Source organism: Bufo bufo, chromosome 2 (assembly GCF_905171765.1).
Source record: "Bufo bufo chromosome 2, aBufBuf1.1, whole genome shotgun sequence".
In the NCBI taxonomy this organism is placed as follows: Eukaryota; Metazoa; Chordata; class Amphibia; order Anura; family Bufonidae; genus Bufo; species Bufo bufo.
The window spans coordinates 516,892,098-516,915,825 of NC_053390.1; the positions used below are offsets into that span (position 1 = coordinate 516,892,098).

Below are 23,728 nucleotides of genomic sequence, written 5' to 3' on the forward strand. Positions count from 1 at the left end.
ATTCAGGGAATTTAGCAATGAGTACAGGCACTTTTCTGGTGTAGGAAAGTCACAGAAATTTGCATGAGCCCCACAGCAAAAAAATGTGCAGCTCTAGCTCTATTTCGGTTTTGATCTTTCCCATAGAAATAAAGTGGGATGGCTCAGTGGTGGGGTTCTTTATGCCACTTAAACGGAATCTGTCAGCTCCAAAACGGCCCCCAAAGCGGTGTATAATGTAAGTGACGCCGAGTCCGATTACGTCATTTATCTTCATACTGACTTCTATTCCAGCACTGTGCTCCCACAAACCAGCAGTAATATGCACTGACAGGACTCCTCCATCATGTGCAGGAGTACAGGAGTCCTCTCACTGCATCTTACTGCTGGTTTGGACGGTGAACAGTGTCGGAACACAAAATGACATCATCCGACTCGGCGTCACTTATATACCGCTTACTCTAGTTTGGAGGGTGTTTCGGAGCTGACAGATTCCACTACATCAAAAGATCCAGAAAATTGTCAATTTTTGCACTTTTACTGCAGATATACAGCTCAGTTTTTCAGACTCCCAGATCCGAAGCCCTTGCTTCTCTTCATACAGTAAGTGAAATAATAAAACTCCCAGAATGTTTCATTCACCTCTATGGAAGTTCAAAGAACAGCTTTCCCTGCTGGGAGTTGTAGTTTCACAGCAGCTAGAGTGCCGAAGGTTGCGGATCCCTGTGTTACATATTGTCTACAAATCATACAAGAACCAATAATAAAAAGCTTTTAAAAGAAATCACACAAAGAAAGATTACTAACCTGACTAAATGCATAGATCCACTACCTCTGAGCTTTTCTTTTTTACAGAATCTTAAATCTAAGCACATTTCCCCCCAAAAAACCTCCAAAGAGCCTCTCCCCCTTGGAATAGTCTTTTCAGGCCTACATGCTACCTTCAAGCTGTTTAACAAATTGATTTTACACTGCAACTGAAGGCTATCCCGGATGAATCAATGGTAATGGGTAATTACATGATCCTTAGAACTTCGCCTGCTCCGCTGCTTTATGACATCTTCATCCACGGTTTTCTGCATAGGCCATATTATAAGACTATGATGATGATTATTAAAGGCAATCATAACTGACTATTTTGCTAAGACGGCTTGTCATAGTCTTTGGGTATATCATTTACAGGAATGCAGTCTATTATTTTACCGAGTACCTGTAGCTGTGTAATGCTTCAATTCACGACTGAAACCCAATACATTTCAGAATACCTCGTCTACACAGTATGGTTTACTATTTTATCCCGTAAAAGCTAATATCAAAACCAAGCCCAGCATTCCAAAATTCATACTCACATGATCATAAAGTTCTAACCCCCACCAAAAAAAAAAAAAAGGGTAATTAAAGGAGATAATACGACGACATCATTAGTTTTAGGACTGCTGTCTGAAATGGCATCTATAATGGGGACTTTTACATTGGATAACTAAACACATGATATGCATCTCAACAATATTCAGCTAATCGGCCTCTGGAGCGGATTATCCAAAGCATCTCAGCAATGTGAATCTATGTGACGGTGGTCATGTGACTGGGAACTGAATATTTTAGTTAGACTTTTTTTGTAAACCAAATCGAGAAAGGGATTTAAAAAGGACAGGTGGATCAACCCTATTAAACCAGGCGTACTGCCTGGTACGGTTCATCCTGGTCATTAAAAACGATATCTGTCGTTCCTTAATAACACTGTGGAACAGTTCCAAGCAATCTGGCTTCCATGGGATAGCTACTCGACATCCCCCTAAGGACCCTCCCCCCTCCCCTCCATCATTCCTGTTCTTATTTTCCCCCATCCGTCCCTTTCCTTTTGTGTTCTGTCAGTTGTCTTATCCAGTGTCCTCAGTTTTTTGTGATACATTATTAGGCCCCTTTCACACGGGCGAGTATTCCGCGCGGATGCATTGCGTGAGGTGAACGCATTGCACCCGCACTGAATAGCGACCCATTCATTTCTATGGGGCTGTTCACATAAGCGGTGATTTTCACGCATCACTTGCGCGTTGCGTGAAAATCGCAGCATGCTCTATATTCTGCGTTTTTCACGCAACGCAGGCCCCATAGAAGTGAATGGGGTTGCATGAAAATCGCAAGCATCCGCAAGCAAGTGCGGATGCGGTGCGATTTTCACGCACGGTTGCTAGGAGACGATCGGGATGGAGACCCAATCATTATTATTTTCCCTTATAACATGGTTATAAGGGAAAATAATAGCATTTTGAATACAGAATGCATAGTAAAACAGCGCTGGAGGGGTTAAAACATTTTTAAAAATAATTTAACTCACCTTAGTTCACTTGATCGCGGCCCGGCATCTCCTTCTGTCTCCTTTGCTGAACAGGACCTGTGGTGAGCATTAATTACAGGTAAAGGACCTGTGGTGACGTCACTCCGGTCATCACATGATCCATCACCATGGTAAAAGATCATGTGATGGATCATGTGATGACCGGAGTGACGTCACCAAAGGTCCTTTACCTGTAATTAATGCTCACCACAGGTCCTGTTCAGCAAAGGAGACAGAGGGAGATGCCGGGCTACGCGATCAAGTGGACTAAGGTGAGTTAAATTATTTATTTATTTATTTTAACCCCTCCAGCGCTAGTTTACTATGCAGTCTGTATTCAGAATGCTATTATTTTCCCTTATAACTATGTTATAAGGGGAAATAATACAATCTACAGAACACCTAACCCAAGCCCGAACTTCTGTGAAGAAGTTCGGGTTTGGGTACCAAACATGCGCGATTTTTCTCACGCGAGTGCAAAACGCATTAAAAATGTTTTGCACTCGCGTGGAAAAATCGCGGGTGTTCCCGCAACGCACCAGCACATTTTCCCGCAACGCCCGTGTGAACCCAGCCTTAGACATAGTCATGGAATTTGTATTGCTGTATGCGCTTTCTCTGTGCCTTTTTTACATCTCAATGCTCCACTGTGCACTCTGTACGAACTATGCTGTATCACTTTGTTTTTCTTCTTTATTTCTGTATTATTGAAAAATCTATATAAAAAAAAAAAACTATACCTTTAAGATCAAAATTTGCTGCTTTGTGTAAGAAGTGGGGGGAAAAAAAGTTTTATTCTGTATGAAAATTATTGCTTCTGGGCACTGTGAGACGCACCCCGATGCACCTCAGCTCCTTCGATTTCCAGCATTTGCCATGCCCCTCTCTCTTGACTGACAGGCCAGGCATCATCGTTGTTCTCTTGAATAGTGCTGTAATGGAGTATATGTACCACAGTTTGTATGTTCGGCACTGGAAACAAAGGAGTGGAGGTACACCAAGGGCTGGCTACTGAAGCCCTAATAATCCTGTTGACAGATCCTCTTTAAAAGGAATGGGGAACATAATCCCTATTGTTGGACTGATTTCTTGTTTTGGCTCCAAAAACTGCATCAAAAACCACACACTTGGCAGTCCCAACCAGTGTTGTGGAGTTAACTGATTAACTTTAATATAAATTTAGAAAAGTTTAGATATGTTAATCATAAATATATTTTATGTTCTATCAATCTAAAGTCCTCATTTTTCAAAACAAGTAATAAGCAGAGTGTTCTAGTGGTGATCGAAAAATCTGTTCTCACCTTCCCTGTGTCCTTTCCTGTCCTTATACTATAAACAGTGATAAGCAGGATGTTCTAGTGGTTATAGATAATCAGTTCTCACCTCTCCTGTGTTCTCCCCTTGTTCTTATAGTATAATCAGTGATAAGCAGGCTGTTCTAGTGGTGATAGAAGATCAGTTCTCACCTCTCCTGTGTCCTCCCCTGTCCTTATACTATAAATCTGTGATAAGCAGGGTGTTCTAGTGGTGATAGATAATGAGTTCTCACCTCTCCTGTGTTCTCTCCTGTCCTAATAACATAATCAGTAAAAAGCAGGGTGTTCTAGTTGTTATAGATAATCAGTTCTCACCTCTCCTGTGTTCTCCCCTTGTCCTTATACTATAATCAGTGATAAGCAGGCTGTTCTAGTGGCGATAGAAGATCAGTTCTCACCTCTCCTGTGTTCTCTCCAGTCCTTATACTATAATCAGTGATAAACAGTGTTTTCTAGTGGTGATAGAAAATCAGTACTCACCTCTCCTGTCCTTATACTGTAAACTGTGATAAGCAGAGTGTTCTAGTGGTGATAGATAATCAGTTCCCACCTTAGTAGATATATATGAATATTCCCATAGTGGAGACAGGCTGCAAGCACCTGTGAAATGTTATTTATTCTCAGGCAACCATTAAATAGTGCAGCTGCACTTTTTAACTGTTTCTTTAACTGTTTTCCCATTTAAACTTGCACATGATTCTCTGCATTTCCAGGACATACATATAAAGCTTTTCTAACTTTTTCTGAGGACATATTCCTAGATTTCTTACAATTATTAGATGTATAAGTGTTTCCAATTATTAAATGCATAGTGCAAGATATATTTACTTACAGGAATTCAGAAAATTGTAGGAATTTCAGAAATTCTATTCCAATAAATAGTAAGAAAGAGCCTGATGTTACAATTTTACTACAGTTAATGTATTACTAAATTAGTAGCCGTTTATGAAGGAGTTGGAGTGTGATAAAAAGAGTAAGAGCTCTGGCTTACCGAGTCCACAGCCCTGGTCCCAACCTATCATCTTAATTTCTAAAGATAGAAACCCAGAGAAAGTTAAAGGGGTTGTCCGGTTTCAGAGCTGAACCCGGACATACCCATAATTTCACCCAGGCAGCCCCCCTGATGTTAGCATCGGAGCATTTCATGCTCCTAATCTCTCCTTTGCTTTGCGCTGGATCGCACAGGGCAAGGACTCTTATTTACAATAACACACTGCCGGGCGGAGGCTTCCGCCCAGCAGTGTGTTCGGGGACATAATCAGCTCTGATGGGCAGGCTTTACCACTGCCCTAGCCATTTCACAGGCTAGGGCAGTGCTAAAGCCCGCCCATCAGTGCCGGTGTCGTCACCGGGCTCACTGCTGGGCGGAAGCCTCCACCTGGCAGCCCTATGGAGAGCCCGGTACGTCACCGGAACTCCACAAAATGCCTTTGCCCTGCACGATTTAGCGCAGGGCAAAGGATCGCATCGGAGCATGAACTGCTCCGATGCTCAAGTCAGGGGTGCTGGCTTGGTGAAAATGGGGATATGTCCGAGTTCAGCTCTGAACCCGGACAACCCCTTTAATGGAAGTCTGAGTGTAAGTGTACAGGCTGCCATACATTTTAAAGAAAATGTATTCAAGGGTACCTGTCATGTTGTAGATACAGTCCTATCTGTAAGTAGTATGGAACAGAGCAGGATAAGCTGAGCATTTTGATGTAAAATTTATGGGAAAATTTTACATCAAAATGTAAAAATTTATGGGAAAATATTCCTTTAAATTAAAGAGTCCAGTGGGGATTCCTAAGCAGTGACTGGCAGCCTTCACTCTATGACTGTGTATACATAGATAACCATCAATCACTGATTAGGACCACCCACTGGTCTCCTATGCCCAGAACGAACAGGAATTTTAATGAATAAATTACAAGTTTAACCCAAAAAAAAAAAATCTTTACTCTCATGAATCTATAATAAAGTTGGAATTCCAATGATTTATTTCCTTCTTTGTATATTTTCTATGTATAGTGGTCTGTCTGAAGAAAAAAAGTAAATAGCAGCATCTGGTCTAAAAATGTTCACAGTAATTTATACACAAAATTCCCTTGATAATGTCAGATATGCACTTTGTTGCTTTTCTGTATGTAATAATAGTCTGGATGATATTTAGTGACTGCATTTCAGGCATGTGTAGGAATAGTTGTAGGAGATGGAGCGGAAATAATGCTGGCCAAGATGTGACCTCACTACAGACTTGCATTCAATTCTTCATGCTGTACTACACTGGCATCTTGGCATTTGTGTCCCTTTGGCATCCTGATTTACTCTTCCCATCGCTTATTTTCCATGTTACGATAAATAAAATACAAGTGTGACCTACACTGACCACAAAATATTATGGAGTTAAGCATCTGACATTTCAGTGTATGTGCTGGAGCAGCTCAAGACCGCCACAATGCAAGCTGGTTGTTTGACACAACTGTGCACAGGTAAGGCCAGGATGACAAGTAGTTAAGGGTAAGTGGCCGCCTAGAGCATCAACTTGCTACCCGTAGGGGGGCGCAATCAGGGCCACATCTGTAGGTGTTCAGCCTCAGGCAAGAGATCACGTCTTGAGCTAAACCCTGCACAGGTCGGTGATGTCATCAGTCAGTGGACTGCATCACAGATTACAGCCGGGAATGGGTGTGAGAGTTTTTTTTTGTTTTTTTGTTTGTTTTTTATGCTAAACAGGATGACCGTGGTTTGTATAAATTTGGGGGCTGATCTGGCAACTACATAAATTTGGCGCCTGATTTGCAAAATCTATAACAGTCCCACATCTACCATGTGCCATACTGTAATACTGGTGTCTTCTTATTTGGCAGAGGCAGCTGCACATCCATGACCAAAGACGTCTTCACGTGATGGTCTGGACCAAATGGAGAAGAAAAGGAAAGAACACCTGAAGGTCACTGGATCTGCCCTTGACTGCTTCTTTTAAAATGTGCTTTAATCTCTTTATTAGAAAGTAAGATCACTTTAAATTGATTCGGGGGGGAGTGGCGCAATTTGCCTAAGCCACCTAGGGCACTGAAATACCTTGTCCCGGCGGTGTCCATAGCTGACCACATTAGGACATGTTTGCATCTTTTATGTGGATTTCGGTATGTCTGATGTATGGATTTAAATGTTAATCAGCAGCATAAGTAATACAGGAGGATTTAGAGTTCGGTGACTACATTCGGATTAGCCCCATTGAATGGAATTGAATCCACTCGTAAATCTGTGATATGTACACATGTAAATCTGCCACATAAATCCATAGGTTCTTCTGACAGAATAATCTACCTAGTAAATACACCTTTAAATGGGTTGTGCCAAGTTTGCAAATGATTCTGTAGATAGGGAATAAGTAACTAATTGCTGGGGGTCCAACCACTGGAATCCCCAGTGATCCCATGAAAGGGGGTCTCGCTCCTCTGATCTGATAAAGTGGCATGTTTGGCATGCGCCATACCACTCTCTTCATTCCCTATGGAACTGCCAAAGACAGCTATATACAGCGCTCGGCTATTTCCATCAGTCCCATAGAGAATGAATGGAACAACATTGACCTGCTGCTCCATCAGATTGGTGGAACGGGACCCCCTTTCTTGGTATTGTGGGGATCCCAGTGGTTAAACCCCCCAGTGATAAGTTAGTTATCCCCTATCCTTGCCACAACCCCTTTAAAAACAATAGGGAGCTGTACCAGTTCACCAGATGATACCAGCCTGAATGCAGAGGTAGTGAGCAAATCCCCAAGTGATCACACAATGGCCCCCACTCAAAACAACGTAACTCTGGGCAGGCATCTTCAGTACTCTTGGTAAGAATTCTGTGCTAAAACCCATCCCATCATCTAGGATTTTAAGAAAATGTATAAAATTTCTTCAGCTAGCGGAATAAAAAAGTACATGTTGATCTTGGCAAGTTCATATGCACCCTCATATGACAAGTTATAGGCACTTCCATTGCGTAAATTGAACAGGAGTTCCAAGTTTCCAAGACTAGAACACACATAGTACCAAGTACCAGCACCAGCACTAGTACATGCGTGCCTTTATCCAAAAAAATGCTAAAAGTAGATACTCGACAAGTACAGAACTCCAACTGTATGCGACTAAAGACGTGTAAAAGCATTTTATATAGAAGACATTAAATTATACTATATACAATCCCCAATCTATATTCTATCCTAGAGACAAGCGAACAGATTGTACTGCCAGACAGTGCAGGCACAAAGTCCTCCCAGTACGGTATGAGCAAAAATACACATTTCACCACCCAGACTGAAGAAGTCACCCTCTACTTTCATATCTGTGTGTGTGTATAATATATATATAGAGATATCTCAATTGCTTGACAAGGGTCCAGGAGCCCTACATATAAGTTGCTGCTGCTGACTACATTATTTTTATTTTTTTTACTTTTTTTTATCTATTTTGGGAGTGCTGCCATTTCTTCTGCCTGGTTAAGCATGACAATGGAGCTGAATGCCTGAGGATTAGCACCCTGCGTGTCTCGGACTAGTTGGTGCTGCTACTTTCTATTTTTCTATATTATTATATTATATATACTGAATATATATCCGTCTAACATCTATCTAATATCTACACTCTATATATTTATCTATCTATTTATCTGTCATCTATCTATCTATCTATGGTCTATCCATCTACCGTCTATTTATTTAGATATATATTAATCTACGGTCTAATTATCTACCCATTATCTATCTATAGTCTATTTATCTATCTATCCATCTACAGTCTATCTATCTATCTAGCAAAGGAAATTTCAGGGCGGCACAATCAACAATAAGAAAAAAGGAGTGCCAGCAGTCAAGATGTGACCAAACATCAAACAGTCAATAAAAAGAAAAAATCCATGGCACTCCCAATAAGTAAAGAAATGTGAAGTCCTTATTCACCCGTGCAACGTTTCAGTCCGCTTACTGGGACCGTTCTCAAGCCTTGAGAACGGTCCCAGTAAGCGGACTGAAACGTTGCACGGGTGAATAAAGGACTACACATTTCTTTACTTATTGGAAGTGCCATGGATTTTTTCTTTTTATCCATCTATCTAGCTATTATCTATCTATTGTAAGAAGGTACAAGGAATCATCGTGGATGATAGGTACGTGTCACCGAGGTTCCTGTTTTCATGTGTCAGCAGCTGTTGCTGTTTTACACCTTGCTATCTAGTATGGCTGTAAATAGCTGATCCGGGACGGCTCTTACTGGGAGTAGTCAAAGTGCTGGGTGGGTGACTACTCCCCACGTTCCAGGCCAGGTTTTGAGAGGCCTACAAAAAACAGCCAGCAGTGTCAGGTGGTGGTGATGATCTCTCTCTGATATTGGAGCTCTGGCAATCTCTGTGGGATCTGAGCCTTGTGCCAAGCTGTAGGCCTGAATCCGGGAGGACTGCTCTGTCCTGTGCTATGCCGACCGGGTGTGGATTAACACCCAGGATAAAAGGTGACTGTTTTTGCTTTTGGAACTGTCTGGGTGTAAACGAACACCAATACTGCAATTGAACTGTCATACTGTGTACTTGCAACAAGTGTGAATAAACACTGAAGTTTTTGAGTTATAAACTTGTCTTTGCCTCTATACTGCGTCCGCTAACCTGCCTATCAGGGCAAACCCCCACACCATCTATCTTATATCTATCTGTCTATCTATCCTAATGATTTGATATTGAGTATGAGGAGTGATATACTGTTCTTCAAAAGGACTGGAGACACTTAAGCCTCATTCACACGTCAGTGTTTTGGTCAGTGATTTCCATCAGTGATTGTGAGCCAAAACTAGTACTGGAGCCTCCACAGACAATGTATAAGGGAAAGATCTGCACCTGTTCTGTGTTTAGAGCCGCACCTGGTTTTGGCTCAAAATCACTGATGGAAATCACTGACCAAAACACTGACGTGTGAATGAGGCTTTAGGCAAATTTACTAACCTAAATCTGCACAGAAAATTGGCACGGGTACTTTGCACCACATTTATTAAGGCCTTTTTCACACGGGCATTGCGGGAAAATGTGCGGGTGCGTTGCAGGAACACGCGCAATTTTTCCACGCGCGTGAGAAAAATCGCGCGTGTTTGGTACCCAAACCCGAACTTCTTTACAGAAGTTCGGGCTTGGGATCGGGGTTGTGTAGATCAGGGAAAATAATAGCATTCTGAATACAGAATGCATAGTAAAATAGCGCTGGAGGGGTTAAAAAAATAATAATAATAATTTAACTCACCTTAGTCCACTTGATCGCGCTGCCGACTTCTTGTCTGTCTCCTTCATCACATGATCCATCACCATGGTAAAAGATCATGTGATGACCGGAGTGACGTCACCACAGGTCCTGTTCCTGCAATGAATGCTCACCACAGGTCCTGTTCAGCAAAGAAGGAGACAGACAAGAAGCCGGCAGCGCGATCAAGTGGACTAAGGTGAGTTTAATATTTTTATTTTTATTTTTTAACCCCTCCAGCGCTATTTTACTATGCATTCTGTATTCAGAATGCTATTATTTTCCCTTATAACCATGATATAAGGGAAAATAAAAATGATCGGGTCTCCATCACGATCGTCTCCTAGCAACCGTGCGTGAAAATCGCACCGCATCCGCACTTGCTTGCGGATTCTTGCGATTTTCACGCAACCCCATTCACTTCTATGGGGCCTGCGTTGCGTGAAAAACGCTGAATATAGAGCATGCTGCGATTTTCACGCAATGCACAAGTGATGCGTGAAAATCTCCGCTCATGTACACAGCCCCATAGAAATGAATGGGTCGGGATTCAGTGTGGGTGCAATGCGTTCAACTCATGCATCGCATCCGCGCAGAATACTCGCCCGTGTGAAAGGGGCCTTAGCGTCTTAGATTCTATTTTCAACTCGTCCAACAAGGGGATGTGTGCACTCCAAAAGTAAATGTAAAATTGGGCCGGACGTCTCACAGCATCAGCCTTTGTAAAGGTTACGACAAACGTGGCAGACTTTGTTGCACAACTTTTCTGCTACTGAAAATCAGTTCCATTCATCTAAATAAGGCCTCATGCACACGACCATGGTGTGTTTTGCGGACCGCAAATCGCAGATCCGCAAAACATGGATGGAGTCCGTGCGCATTCCGCAATTTGCGGAACGGCAGACAGCCTTCAATATAAATGCCTATTCTTGTCCGCAAAGTGCGGACAAGAAAAGGACATGTTATATTTTTTTAGCGGGGCCACGGAACGGAGAAACAGATGCAGACAGCACACGGAGTGCTGTCCGCATTTTTTGCGGCCCCATTAAAGTGAATGGGTCCGCATCCGAGCCACTAAAATGGCGGCTCGGATGTGGACCAAAACAACGGCCATGTGCATGAGGCCTAAGGCTTGCAGAAATCCTTGTTCTTCCCGCCAAAACAACCCCATTCAGCTAAATGATACAAATTTTCAGTTGCGTAAAATTTCTGCAACTAATTCTGCCACGTGTGAAGACACCCTCACATATGTGGTGCATCTTTAGTTTAGACTAGACTTAGATCTTTAGATCTAAATTTACAGGGGGAGATTTATCAAACTGGTGTAAAGGAGAACTGGCTTAGTTGCCCACAGCAACCAATCAGATTTCACCTTTCATTTTTCAGAGCTCCTATTGAAAATGAAAGGTGGAATCTAATTGGTTGCTGTGGGCAACTAAGCCAGTTCTCCTTTACACCAGTTTGATAAAATCTCCTCAACACTGTCTAAAACTTAGACAGGGTTGGTAAATCTACCCTAGCATGTCCAAATAAAGATCTGCCTCTGGGAGCATCACATATCCCCACTTTTAAGAACAAGCGCTAGAATAATGTTAGCAAATCTATTTAACCCCTTCCTGCCAATTGGCGTCCATGTACGTGCATGATACTTGCTAATTATTTTACCTAGATCGTGCTTCTTGGAAGCTTTTTAGCACGACTCCATTAGAGCAGAGCTATGAACTGGGACTACAGTTTGCCTACAGTGTCTACAGGGAGCGTGAAGTAGTCACCCCCTGCCTCATCATTGGCTCAGGCTGCTGCTGCTCCCCTCCCCCTGCAGCTCTGCCTCCTCTGATTGGCTGCTATGTATGAACACAATTTAATCGCAGGCTCAACAAGTAACTCCACTGATGAAGGAGTAAGACCCCAATAACACTCCGAAACGCGTTTGACTTAAAGCAAATATTTTCCAGTGCCTTTGGAAGAAGAAATCACAAGAATACTACCGGTAGTCAACACCTGGAGAAAGTACCGACTTAATGCTGGGCAAGTTTCTCAGAAATTGCTAAAGGACAGTCAGCTGCACAAAGTGGAGAGACGAAAGGATACCTGCGATAACACAGTGAGACTTGCACACAACTCCGTGACAAAGTCGCCACAGATTCGTGGGAAAGGATCAAGCTATATATCTGCAATAGGAGGCTATTTGAATTCAGCGCCAAACGGACTGAGAGTCAGGACTGCAAAATCGTGAGTACTATACCAACTCTCACAACATTGATTCCCAACAGCATTTGAATTGAACATCAAGTGAGATATTTGTGCTGGTTTTATCCAAGCGGTCATATCGAAAGTACTCTCTATCCGAAAATATTACTCCATAGGAGCTAGATTGCGTATAGATATAAGATCCTTTACCGATTTTTATCTGAAAAAAACGCGAACCAAGCGGCTACACTGAATTTACCTTTTATTTAAATTATCGCAGTGAACCAAGCGGCCATACCGAATTCACCCTTCATCTGAATTATCGCCGCAAAACGGTTCGAGTGTGAACATATGTAAGAACTGAGGAATTATTCAGCTACTGTGCATCCATATACCTAAGGGCTCTTTCACACTTGCGTTGTTGGGTTTCGGCATAGAGTTCAGTCGTCGGGGCTCTATGCCGGAAGAATCCTGATCAGGATTATCCCCATGCATTCTGAATGGAGAGAAATCCGTTCAGGATGTCTTCAGTTCCGGTACGGAACGTTTTTTGGCCGGAGAAAATACCGCAGCATGCTGCGCTTTTTGCTCCAGCCAAAAATCCTGAACACTTGCCGCAAGGCCGGATCCGGAATTAATGCCCATTGAAAGGCATTAATCCGGATCCGGCCTTAAGCTAAACGTCAATTCGGCGCATTACCGGATCCGACGTTTAGCTTTTTCTGAATGGTTACCATGGCTTCCAGGACGCTAAAGTCCTGTTTGCCATGGTAAAGTGTAGTGGGGAGCGGGGGAGCAGTATACTTACTGTCCGTGCGGCTCCCGGGGCGCTTCAGAGTGACGTCAGGGCGCCCCACGCGCATGGATGACGTGTCGCATGGATGACGTGGGACGCTCTGACGTCATTCTGGAGCGCCCCGGGAGCCGCACGGACTGTAAGTATACTGCTCCCCCGCTCCCCACTACTACTATGGCAGCCAGGACTTTAATAGCGTCCTGGGTGCCATAGTAACACTGAACGCATTTTGAAGACGGATCCGTCTTCAAATGCTTTCAGTTCACTTGCGTTGTTACGGATCCGGCGGGCACCTCTGGCAAATGGAGTGCACGAGGGATCCGGACAAGCAAAGTGTGAAAGAGCCCTAATACATCTCCTTTTTCCATTCGAAGATATTTTTTCAAAGCAACCTTTTCATTCGATTTATTACTCCACTAGAGTTTGATTACGAACTTTCGCAACAATCCAGCGATTATTCTTGTATACTAGTTTATTGTGACCTATTTAGCTACTAAGACCCTACGATTGAAGATTCAGGTGGTTTAGTCTTTTTATTGTTATTTTATTGTAATTTAGCAGTATTGGCCAATACAGCCTTTTATTATGTCTGTTATAGATGTGAAGAAATGTTAAATCTGATATTAGCATTTTCTGCGTGACCCATTTATATTGTGAGTGCCGGTCATTCTATTTCTTTCAACAAGTAACTAAGCCTACAGCAAAAAAAAAAATCTAACGTTATAATTACCACATAAGCCTTTAGTAAGGAGTCACTGCTAAAGATGCCGAGGGATATGACAATCTAGAATAAACTCACACTAGCTGCAAAGAATAGCATTTGTAATAAAAGCAAGATGGGAGAACTTTCTTCAGCCCTCCTCCTGTTCCTACTAAATGGTTAGTCTCCTGGGTAGAGCCATAAATGACACGGAGAGATTAACAGATGTGCTGCAGAAAGGGCATCGATGCTGAATATGCAACACACAGAAAACACATCATGTCTGTAACAGCTCACATAGTGCTGGCAGATCGACAAAGAGAACCAGACATTATCTAGCCATAAAGGAAGTAACATTAGCAATATGCACAGGGGTGCAATGCATGGCTAAGGACAAGCACAGGACGCAAAGGTTACAGGTCAAGATGAATGACTACCGGTAGGCAAACAGGATGGCACTTTATCCGGAAAGCATTCCCAATCATTATTCTACAACGATATCCCACATCAGTTCCGGTAACTAATGGCCCTCACAATCTAGTCCCAAGCACTCATACTAGCATTTTACTAGGCCACCAAGTAAACTAGCTGTAGGTTTTTGTAGTTTGGGAGAAAACCCAACTCTCCCAGCCTTCCCAAAAGTGCAGAGGAATTATACACAGGACACAACGGTTGTGTCATCTGTGTAACAGCATGACTGTCCACCCCGGTCTTCATCCTAAGAAACAAGGATTGGACATGTTGGCATTAAAGTGGCTTTAAAGACTTTATAATTGATGACCTATCTTCTATATAGGTCATCACTATTTGATTGGTAGTGGTCCAACACCCAGGACCCCTGACGATCAGCTGTTTGAGAAGGCACCGGTGCTACTGTGAGCGCTGCAGCCTTTTCTCTGCTTTTTTAGGGTACTCTAACACTAGCGGCAGGACGGACCTGACAGGCTTCTCACCCTGACGGATCCGTCCTGCCGCTATTTCGCCGTCCCGCCGGACCGCCACTCCGTCCCTATTGACTATAATGGGGACAGGGACGGAGCTCCGGCGCAGCACGGCAGTTCTCGGTAAGAGGCCTCCGGACTAAAAAGTCAGACATGCAGTACTTTTAGTCCGGCGGCCTTTCGCCATGCACTGCCGTGCTGCGCCGGAGCTCCACCCCCGTCCCCATTATAGTCCATGGGGACAGAGCGGCGGTCCGGCGGCACGGCGAAATAGCGGCAGGACGGATCCGACAGGGTGAACAGCCTGTCGAATCCGTCCTGCCGCTAGTGTGAAAGTAGCCTTATACAGAGGATAGGTCATCAGTTACAAAATCTTGGAAAACCCTTTTAAAAATGGCAATCGTTTTTTGTTCCATTGAAAAATATATGGAGGTGGTGACAGTAAACATGCATGCTTTGTCGACCTGAGCATCCAAATTAAAGGTGGAATAGAGGGACATACAGTGGGGAAAATATTTGATACAATGGCGATTTTGCCACCTACAAAGATTGGAGAGGTCTGTAATTTTGTATGATTTTTAAATAATTTTCATTTTATTGCATGAAATAAGTTTCTGATCACCTACCAACCAGTAAGAATTCTGGCTCTCACACTCTGTTGTTATTTATATATTTTTTTTTTAAGAAGTCCTCCTACTCTGCACTCATTACCTGCATTAATTACACCTGTTTGAACTCGTTACCTGTATAAAAGACACCTGTCCACACACTTAATCATACTCCAGCCTCTCCACCATGGCCAAGACCAAAGAGCTGTCTAAGGACACCAGAGACAAAATTGTAGACCTGCTCAAGGCTGGGATGGGCTACAGGACAATAGGCAAGCAGCTTGGTGAGAAGGCAACAACTGTTGGCGCAGTTATTAAAAAATGAAAGAAACACAAGATGACTGTCAGTCATCCTCGGTCTGGGGCTCCATGCAAGGTCTCGTCTTTTGGGGTAAGGATATTTCTTAGAAAGGTCAGGATCAGCCTAGAACTACATGGGAGGACCTGGTCAATGACCTGAAGAGAGCTGGGACCACAGTCTTAAAGATTACCGTTAGTAATACACTACTCAGTCGTGGATTTATATCCTGCAGGGCACGCAAGGTCACCCTGCTCACGCCAGCACCTGTGCAGGCCTGTTTGAAGTTCACCAATGACCATCTGGATGATCCAGAGGAGGTATGGGAGAAGGTCATGTGGTCAGATGAGACCAAAATAGAACTTTTTGGTATCAACTCCACTTGCTGTGTTTGGAGGAAGAAGACGGATGAGTACAACCTCAAGAACACCGTCTCAACCATGAAGCATTGGGGTGGAAACATCCTGCTTTGAGGGTGCTTTTCTGCAAAGAGGACAGGGAGTATTGAAGGGAGGATGGATGGGGCCATGTATTGCGAGATTTTGGCCAACAACCTCCTTCCCTCAGTAAGAGCATTGAAGATGGGCCGTAGCAGGGTCTTCCAGCATGACAATGACCCAAATCACACTGCCAGAGCAACTAAGGAGTGGCTCCGTAAGAAGCATTTCAAGGTCCTGGAGTGGCCTAGCCAGTCTCCAGACCTGAACCAAAAATCTTTGGAGGAAGCTGAAACTCAACGTAGCCCAGCGAAGTCCTGCTGCAGTGTGTGCAAACTTGGTTAAGAACTAAAGGAAATGCCTGACCTCTGTAATTGTAAAAAAAAAAAATCATACAATGTGATTTTCTGAATTTTCTGTCTCTCACAGTTGAAGTGTACCTACGATAAAAATTACAGACCTCTCCATTTTTGCAAGTGGGAAAACTTGCAAAATCGCCAGTGTATCAATTACTTATTTACCCCACTGTATCTGTCTTATGTATTAAAAGTGTTATTCATTGCTTTGTTTCTCCTTGAAGGACTTGTTCAGCTTTGTGTACTTTTTAAAAACTTTCACTACAAGCCTCTAGAGCAACATACTCACCTGCGCTCCGCTGCTCTGTTCCGGCTCCCTTCTGCGGTATTCTATGCCTATCACATGCACCACTGCTGCCAATGACTGGCCTAAGCACTAATGCAGTCCATCCAGACGTTTATAGGCGGGGACCGAAAGACCACAGAAGATAGACAAGGAGCAGATGAGTATAATACTTCAACAGATTCAAAGGCTGCTAGTGAAAGTAAAAAGTAAAAAAACGTTGGGCAACCAGGAATTTGGTTTTACTACTGTGTATACTTATTTTAAAGTGTCTGTTGTCAAAATTTAAAGAGACTAATATTCTTTTATTTGACAATAAGGGTTCGTGTTTGACATTACAACTCTTTGAGAAATCTTAATTTGAGCTATTGTAAAACACTCAGCTCCTGACTGTAGATATAAAAAAATTAATTAACTGCAGAAAACCATTAAAGGGGTATTCCCATCTCAGACAATGGGGGCATATCGCTAGGATATGCCCCCATTGTCTTATAGGTGAAGGTCCCACCGCTGGGACCCGCACCTACAACGAGAACGAAGCAGGGATCGCTATGGCTGGAGGACCCCGGATTTCCCAGGGTCTGTCCACCACCAAGGGCTGCTCCCATAAAAGTGAATGGGAGCGCACCACGCATGCGCGGCCCATGCTCCCATTCATTTCTATGGGGCAGACTGCAATAGCCGAGCCAGTGCTCGGCAATTTTCAGCGGCCCCATAGAAATGGATGGAGGGCGGTTGCGCATGCACAGTGAGCCCTCCGTTCATTTCCCGGCTCCGTTCTCAGTGTAGGTGCGGGTCCTAGCGATATGCCCCCATTGTCTGAGATGGAAAAACCCCTTTAAATGCAGCTGGTACCAACGATGTGTGTGCTTTGTGCACAAGTTACAGTATACAATGAAATAAATATATTTTGTATTATTTGGCAGTTATTTCCTTCTTATAACATACACTGTAAGCCTACTGGATTCTATTTGTTCTTTGGTGATGTTGTAGGAAAAACACTGGGTAACACTGACATGGAAAAGGACCCATGAATTTTAGTGAACAGCAAACTAAGGTGTAGAAACCAGTGTCAGGCAGCTGCTGCCAAGGCCAATAAGATAATGGGTTGCATCAAAAGGGGCATAGATGCCCGTGATGAGAACATAGTCCTACCACTTTACAAATCACTAGTCAGACCACACATGGAGTACTGCGTACAGTTCTGGGCTCCTGTGAACAAGGCAGACATAGCAGAGCTAGAGAGGGTCCAGAGGAGGGCAACTAAAGTAATAACTGGAATGGGTTGACTACAGTACCCAGAAATATTATCAAAATTAGGGTTATTCACTTTAGAAAAAAGACGACTGAGGGGAGACCTAATTACTATGTATAAATACACTGCTCAAAAAAATAAAGGGAACACAAAAATAACATCCTACATCGGAGTTAATTAAATATTCTTCTGAAATACTTTGTTCTTTACATAGTTGAATGTGCTGACAACAAAATCACACAAAAAAAAAAAATGGAAATCAAATTTTTCAACCCATGGAGGTCTGGAAAAACACACTACAGGCTGATCCAACTTTGATGTAATGTCCTTAAAACAAGTCAAAATGAGGCTCAGTAGTGTGTGTGGCCTCCACGTGCCTGTATGACCTCCCTACAACGCCTGTGCATGCTCCTGATGAGGTGGCGGACGGTCTCCTGAGGGATCTCCTCCCAGACCTGGACTAAAGCATCTGCCAACTCCTGGACAGTCTGTGGTGCAACGTGACGTGGATAGAGCGAGACATGATGTCCCAGATGTGCTCAATTGGATTCAGGTCTGGGGAACGGGCGGGCCAGTCCATAGCATCAATGCCTTCGTCTTGCAGGAACTGCTGACACACTCCAGCCACATGAGGTCTAGCATTGTCTTGCATTAGGAGGAACCCAGGGCCAACCGCAACAGCATATGGTCTTACAAGGGGTCTGAGGATCTCATCTCGGTACCTAATGGCAGTCAGGCTACCTCTGACGAGCACATGGAGGGCTGTGCGGCCCTCCAAAGAAATGCCACCCCACACCATTACTGACCCAATGCCAAACCGGTCATGCTGGAGGATGTTGCAGGCAGCAGAACGTTCTCCACGGCGTCTCCAGACTCACGTCTGTCACATGTGCTCAGTGTGAACCTGCTTTCATCTGTGAAGAGCACAGGGCGCCAGTGGCGAATTTGCCAATCTTGGTGTTCTCTGGCAAATGCCAAACGTCCTGCACGGTGTTGGGCTGTAAGCACAACCCCCACCTGTGCACGTCGGGCCCTCATATCACCCTCATGGAGTCTGTTTCTGACCGTTTGAGCAGACACATGCATATTTGTGGCCTGCTGGAGGTCATTTTGCAGGGCTCTGGCAGTGCTCCTCCTGTTCCTCCTTGCCCAAAGGGGGAGGTAGCGGTCCTGCTGCTGGGTTGTTGCCCTCCTACGGCCTCCTCCACGTCTCCTGATGTACTGGCCTGTCTCCTGGTAGCGCCTCCATGCTCTGGACACTACGCTGACAGACACAGCAAACCTTCTTGCCACAGCTCGCATTGATGTGCCATCCTGGATAAGCTGCACTACCTGAGCCACTTGTGTGGGTTGTAGACTCCGTCTCATGCTACCACTAGAGTGAAAGCACCGCCAGCATTCAAAAGTGACCAAAACATCAGCCAGGAAGCATAGGAACTGAGAAGTGGTCTGTGGTCACCACCTGCAGAACCACTCCTTTATTAGGGGGTGTCTTGCTAATTGCCTATAATTGCCACCTGTTGTCTATCCCATTTGCACAACAGCATGTGAAATTGATTGTCACTCAGTGTTGCTTCCTAAGTGGACAGTTTGATTTCACAGAAGTGTGATTGACTTGGAGTTACATTGTGTTGTTTAAGTGTTCCCTTTATTTTTTTGAGCAGTGTATATCAGGGGTCAGTACAGAGATCTATCCCATCATCTATTTATCCCCAGGTCTGTGACGATGGTACATCCTCTGCGTCTGGAGGAAAGAAGGTTTGTACACAAACATAGAAGAGGATTCTTTACGGTAAGAGCAGTGAGACTATGGAACTCTCTGCCTGAGGAGGTGGTTATGGTGAGTACAATAAAAGGAATTCAAGAGGGGCCTGGACGTATTTCTGGAGTGTAATAATATTACAGGCTATAGCTACTAGAGAGGGGTCGTTGATCCAGGGAGTTAGTCTGATTGCCTGATTGGAGTCGGGAAGGAATTGTTTTTCCAATTGGCTTCTACCTCACAGTTTATTTTTTTTTTGCCTTCCTCTGGATCAACTTGCAGGATAAACAGGCCAAATTGGATGGACAGATGTATTTTTTTTAGCCTTATATACTATGTTACCCTCGACGATCTGTTCTTATAGCTGGGGGAAGCCAGGTGTGGTCACTCATTGATTTACTGTCCACGTAATGTGTGGATGGCCTGAGTCTATCAGAGTGGCTCCAATCTACGACATCCACTTCCCAAATACAACATACAATATATAAAGAGGTTGATTTTAGGAGACAACTGCTTTAATCAAATTGACTCTTTATGAATATTTATTAGGAGTTCAGTCCTCTTATACATCAATTGACCTGTCATGCAACTTGAAATTCATAGCTAAATAATAGAGGGGTCCAGCAACAGCTTATTGATGACTTCCAATAAAAAAAAATATAATAATAAAAAAAAATAATCAAGAACTTTGTTATTATAGATCAAAGTCCCTGGATTTTTGCTTTAGGATAAGTCATTGATATCAGATCAGCTGATAAAAGGAGTCACGGTAATCCAGCAAGCAGTGTGGCCTATTCATTGTTTACCAGGCACCGTTCCATACACTTTGTAGTGGCTGTGCGTGGTATTGCAGCTTGATCCTATTAACCTGAATGGGACTAACAGTCCCTTTACACGGGACAACTATCTAGCAGATTGTCGGGAAGGAAGCGTTCCTTCCCGACAATCTTCTGGCCGCTAGTGGAGGAGACCGAAGCATGTACATGCAGTGATCTCCACAGTATGGGGAGGAGTGATCGCTAATGCCATCGCTCTTCCCCGTACAGACTCGTCGTTTCCCGGCAGCAGATCGTATTTACACAGGGCAATCTGCCTCATTGGGTAATCGGCGGTACATTTACACCGCAAGATCGTCGCTAACGGGTGTTTCTATTAATGCTGGTTAGCGATGATCTGTTCAATTGTTGGCTCGTGTAAAAGGACCCTTAAGGAAAGCTGCAGTACCTGGAACGCCGTGGCTCCTTCTTACCAGCTGATCGTGGGGGTGTCAGGAGTTGGACTCTATCAGATACTGATGACCTATACTATACTAAGAGCAAGTCATTAATATCAAAGACCCAGTAATGACCCTTTCATGTGTATGGCCAGCTTAATAATAATGTATACATTGCTGTTATGTTTCTTGAGTAGTAGCACTTCTTTGTTAATAACACCTAACAATAGTACCATTGTAAAAAAAAAAATTTGCAGATAGGATGTGGACCCATTCATTTCAATGGATCCGCAAAAAAGGGGGACAGCACACCGTGTGCTATCTGCATGTCCTATCCTTGTCCGTTTTGCGGACAAGGATAGGCATTGTTACAATAGGTCCATAAAAAAACGGATGCAACATGGATGTCACATGGACCTCACTCATATTTTTTGCAGATCCGCGCTCTGTGGACCACAAAATACATACGGTCGTGTGCATACATGGCTCATGTCCACGAATGTAAGGCCTCCGTGCCCATAAATGGTCCGCAATATATGGGCGCTGGCCGATTACAGTCCTGCTGCAGGTGCGCAACCACCAACTTGAATGGGTCCGCGATCCACAAGACACAGCCGAAGATGGGACGTGTCCTATCTTTTGTGGAGCGGAGGAACAGATCAGAAGCCCATGGCAGCACTATGAAGCGATTCCATGGGCTCATCGGTCCATGCCTACATACCGCAAAAAAATCTGACAAGTCCTATCTTCGGCCATATCTTGCAGATCGTGGACCCATTCACGTCAATGGGTCCGCATTCGCAGCATGGACTGCACATGGCAGGTGGCCGTGCACTGAGCCCTTACGTTCGTGGGCATGAGCCCTAACTAAAAGAGGACCTGTCGACCTCACCTGACATTGTCTGCTTTAGCAACCACCTGCATTCCCCATGCTATAACAGTCCTGGACAATCTATTCTTACGACTCCAAGTAGAAAGGGGCAGCACTCCAAAATAAGTCCAAAAACATTTATTCACCCAATGTCCACAGTGCAACGCTTCAGCTGCTCCATGCAGCCATTTTCAAACATTGTGCTTCTTATAACTCTGTGTTGTGCCGTTCCTGTATTATTTGTACTTGTTTTATTTGTATTTTTTGTACTTTGCATTTGTACCCCAGTAAGGTCCAGTTGGGTGTTACCATTTGGGCCGGTGTCCTATCAGTGTTGGGTATGTCTTTTTTTTTGCTCCTGATGAAGGGTTCCCAAGGACTCCCTGAAAGTGTTGAGCTTAACTAACAAAGAGCATTTGATGATAAGAAAGTCCTCCTGTATCTTGTAGGACGTTGTCTGTTCTAAACATCTGCAAGCAACCTTGGCGGGGGAGGAGCTAATTTGCGAGTGTCTTGAGTTTATCTTGCAAACCCCCTCCCTGGTGGAGTGAGTATTTTATAGTCTTTAGACATTCTGTATATGGTATTCTGATGGTGCCTGACTTTACTTTTTACCATGGATCCTTCATGTGCCTCAAGGGTGTATTAGACTGTCAGCTTTTCTGGCACACGACCACTAACGAGGGTTCCTATGAATGTTCGTTAGCGATCATCTGGCAGTTTAATACTGCAAACGCTTGTTCATGGGGCAATTGTGCTGTGTAATAGCAATCTGCTGCCGGCACACTGCTGCCCTGCATGGCCACGAGCGATCTCTACTCCCCATGCCACGGAGGACCTCGCTGCATGTAACAAAAGCGGTGTCCTCCGCTAGCTATCTGACGGACAATCGTCTACTGCACCGGGGTGTCTCGCCCTTACCAAGGGACTGATTCTTTGCTTCCTCTTCCCTTCTATACGAACAGATTCATATTTTATTATTTATACTATTGTTTATCATTTAACACCCGTACTTCCATCCTACTGACATCCCGTCTTTTCAGCCTCCATTTAGGGGATCATCTATAGCTTCTTCCTCCACTCAGTGTTGCGGTAGGAATTTTTACTGCAGATGCTGGCGATTCATTTATAACTTCTAGCAGGAATAATACAGGAACAGCACAGCATAGAGTCATAAGAATAGAAGCTCCAGAACTGGTATTACATGGGGGATGCAAGTAGTTAGTAAAACAGACATATCAGGGGCGGTGACGGGTCCTCTTTATGCCCTGTGGCAGATTCTCATACTTCATGGCAACATAATAAAAATGGGATTCGATTCTCCTCTCTGCCAAATGACTTTAAATGCAGCAGTGAAACCACTTGAGAGAGACCGCGGCTGCTAGATTTAGCGGACAGTGGCAGTTTACTAAACTACAAGCTTCTGAATCTGCCCCGAAATCTTCAAAGGTCTGAAGATGGAATCAAACCTAAAGACAGGGGATGGACACGACGGTGAAAAGTACTTCCTTTATCCATAGCAACATACTCACGCCTACACATTTTACGGATCCAGAAATCCAGAGCAAATGTGTTTTCTTTTAAGGTCTCAATTGTTCCAGAGCAGAAGCTGGGGAATGCAGACACACAGATTTCTGAATGGTAAATGGACCTCACCTAGAAATGTACTAAGCCCACCCAAGAAACTCGAGCCCTTCTAGCCACATGTTCATACTATGCTGCAGAGCGGAAACATGTATTTACTAAGTTATCACATAGATTCTGGTAAAAGAAAGGTGCATCTGCGCAGAACCTAGTGCAACAAATCTCTATAAACATAATGGGAGTCATTAACGGACATTTATACGCCATTTTTTGGAGTAACAAACAAGACCCTCTTTTTGCGATTTTCTAAACGCCTGTGCAACCATATTATTTCGCATAGGCACTTTTGTGCCCCGTTCGACACATAGGGCTCATGCACACAAACTTTTTTTTGCGTTATGTATACGGGCCAGATTTTGATTCCGTATACGGAACCATTCATTTCAACGGGTCCCCAAAAGATGCGGATAGCACTCTGTGTGCTGTCCGCATCCGTTGCTCCGTTCCGTGGCCTCGCAAAAATTATGAGTCCTGTCCTATTCTTG

At 43.9% G+C, this 23,728-nt stretch overlaps 1 protein-coding gene across 2 annotated transcripts in view; it reads right to left on the minus strand.

The window, feature by feature from the left end:
- Nucleotides 1–23,728, minus strand: part of PSD3 (pleckstrin and Sec7 domain containing 3) — a 444,727-nt gene that overhangs the window by 323,001 nt on the left and 97,998 nt on the right. The window lies entirely within an intron of this gene.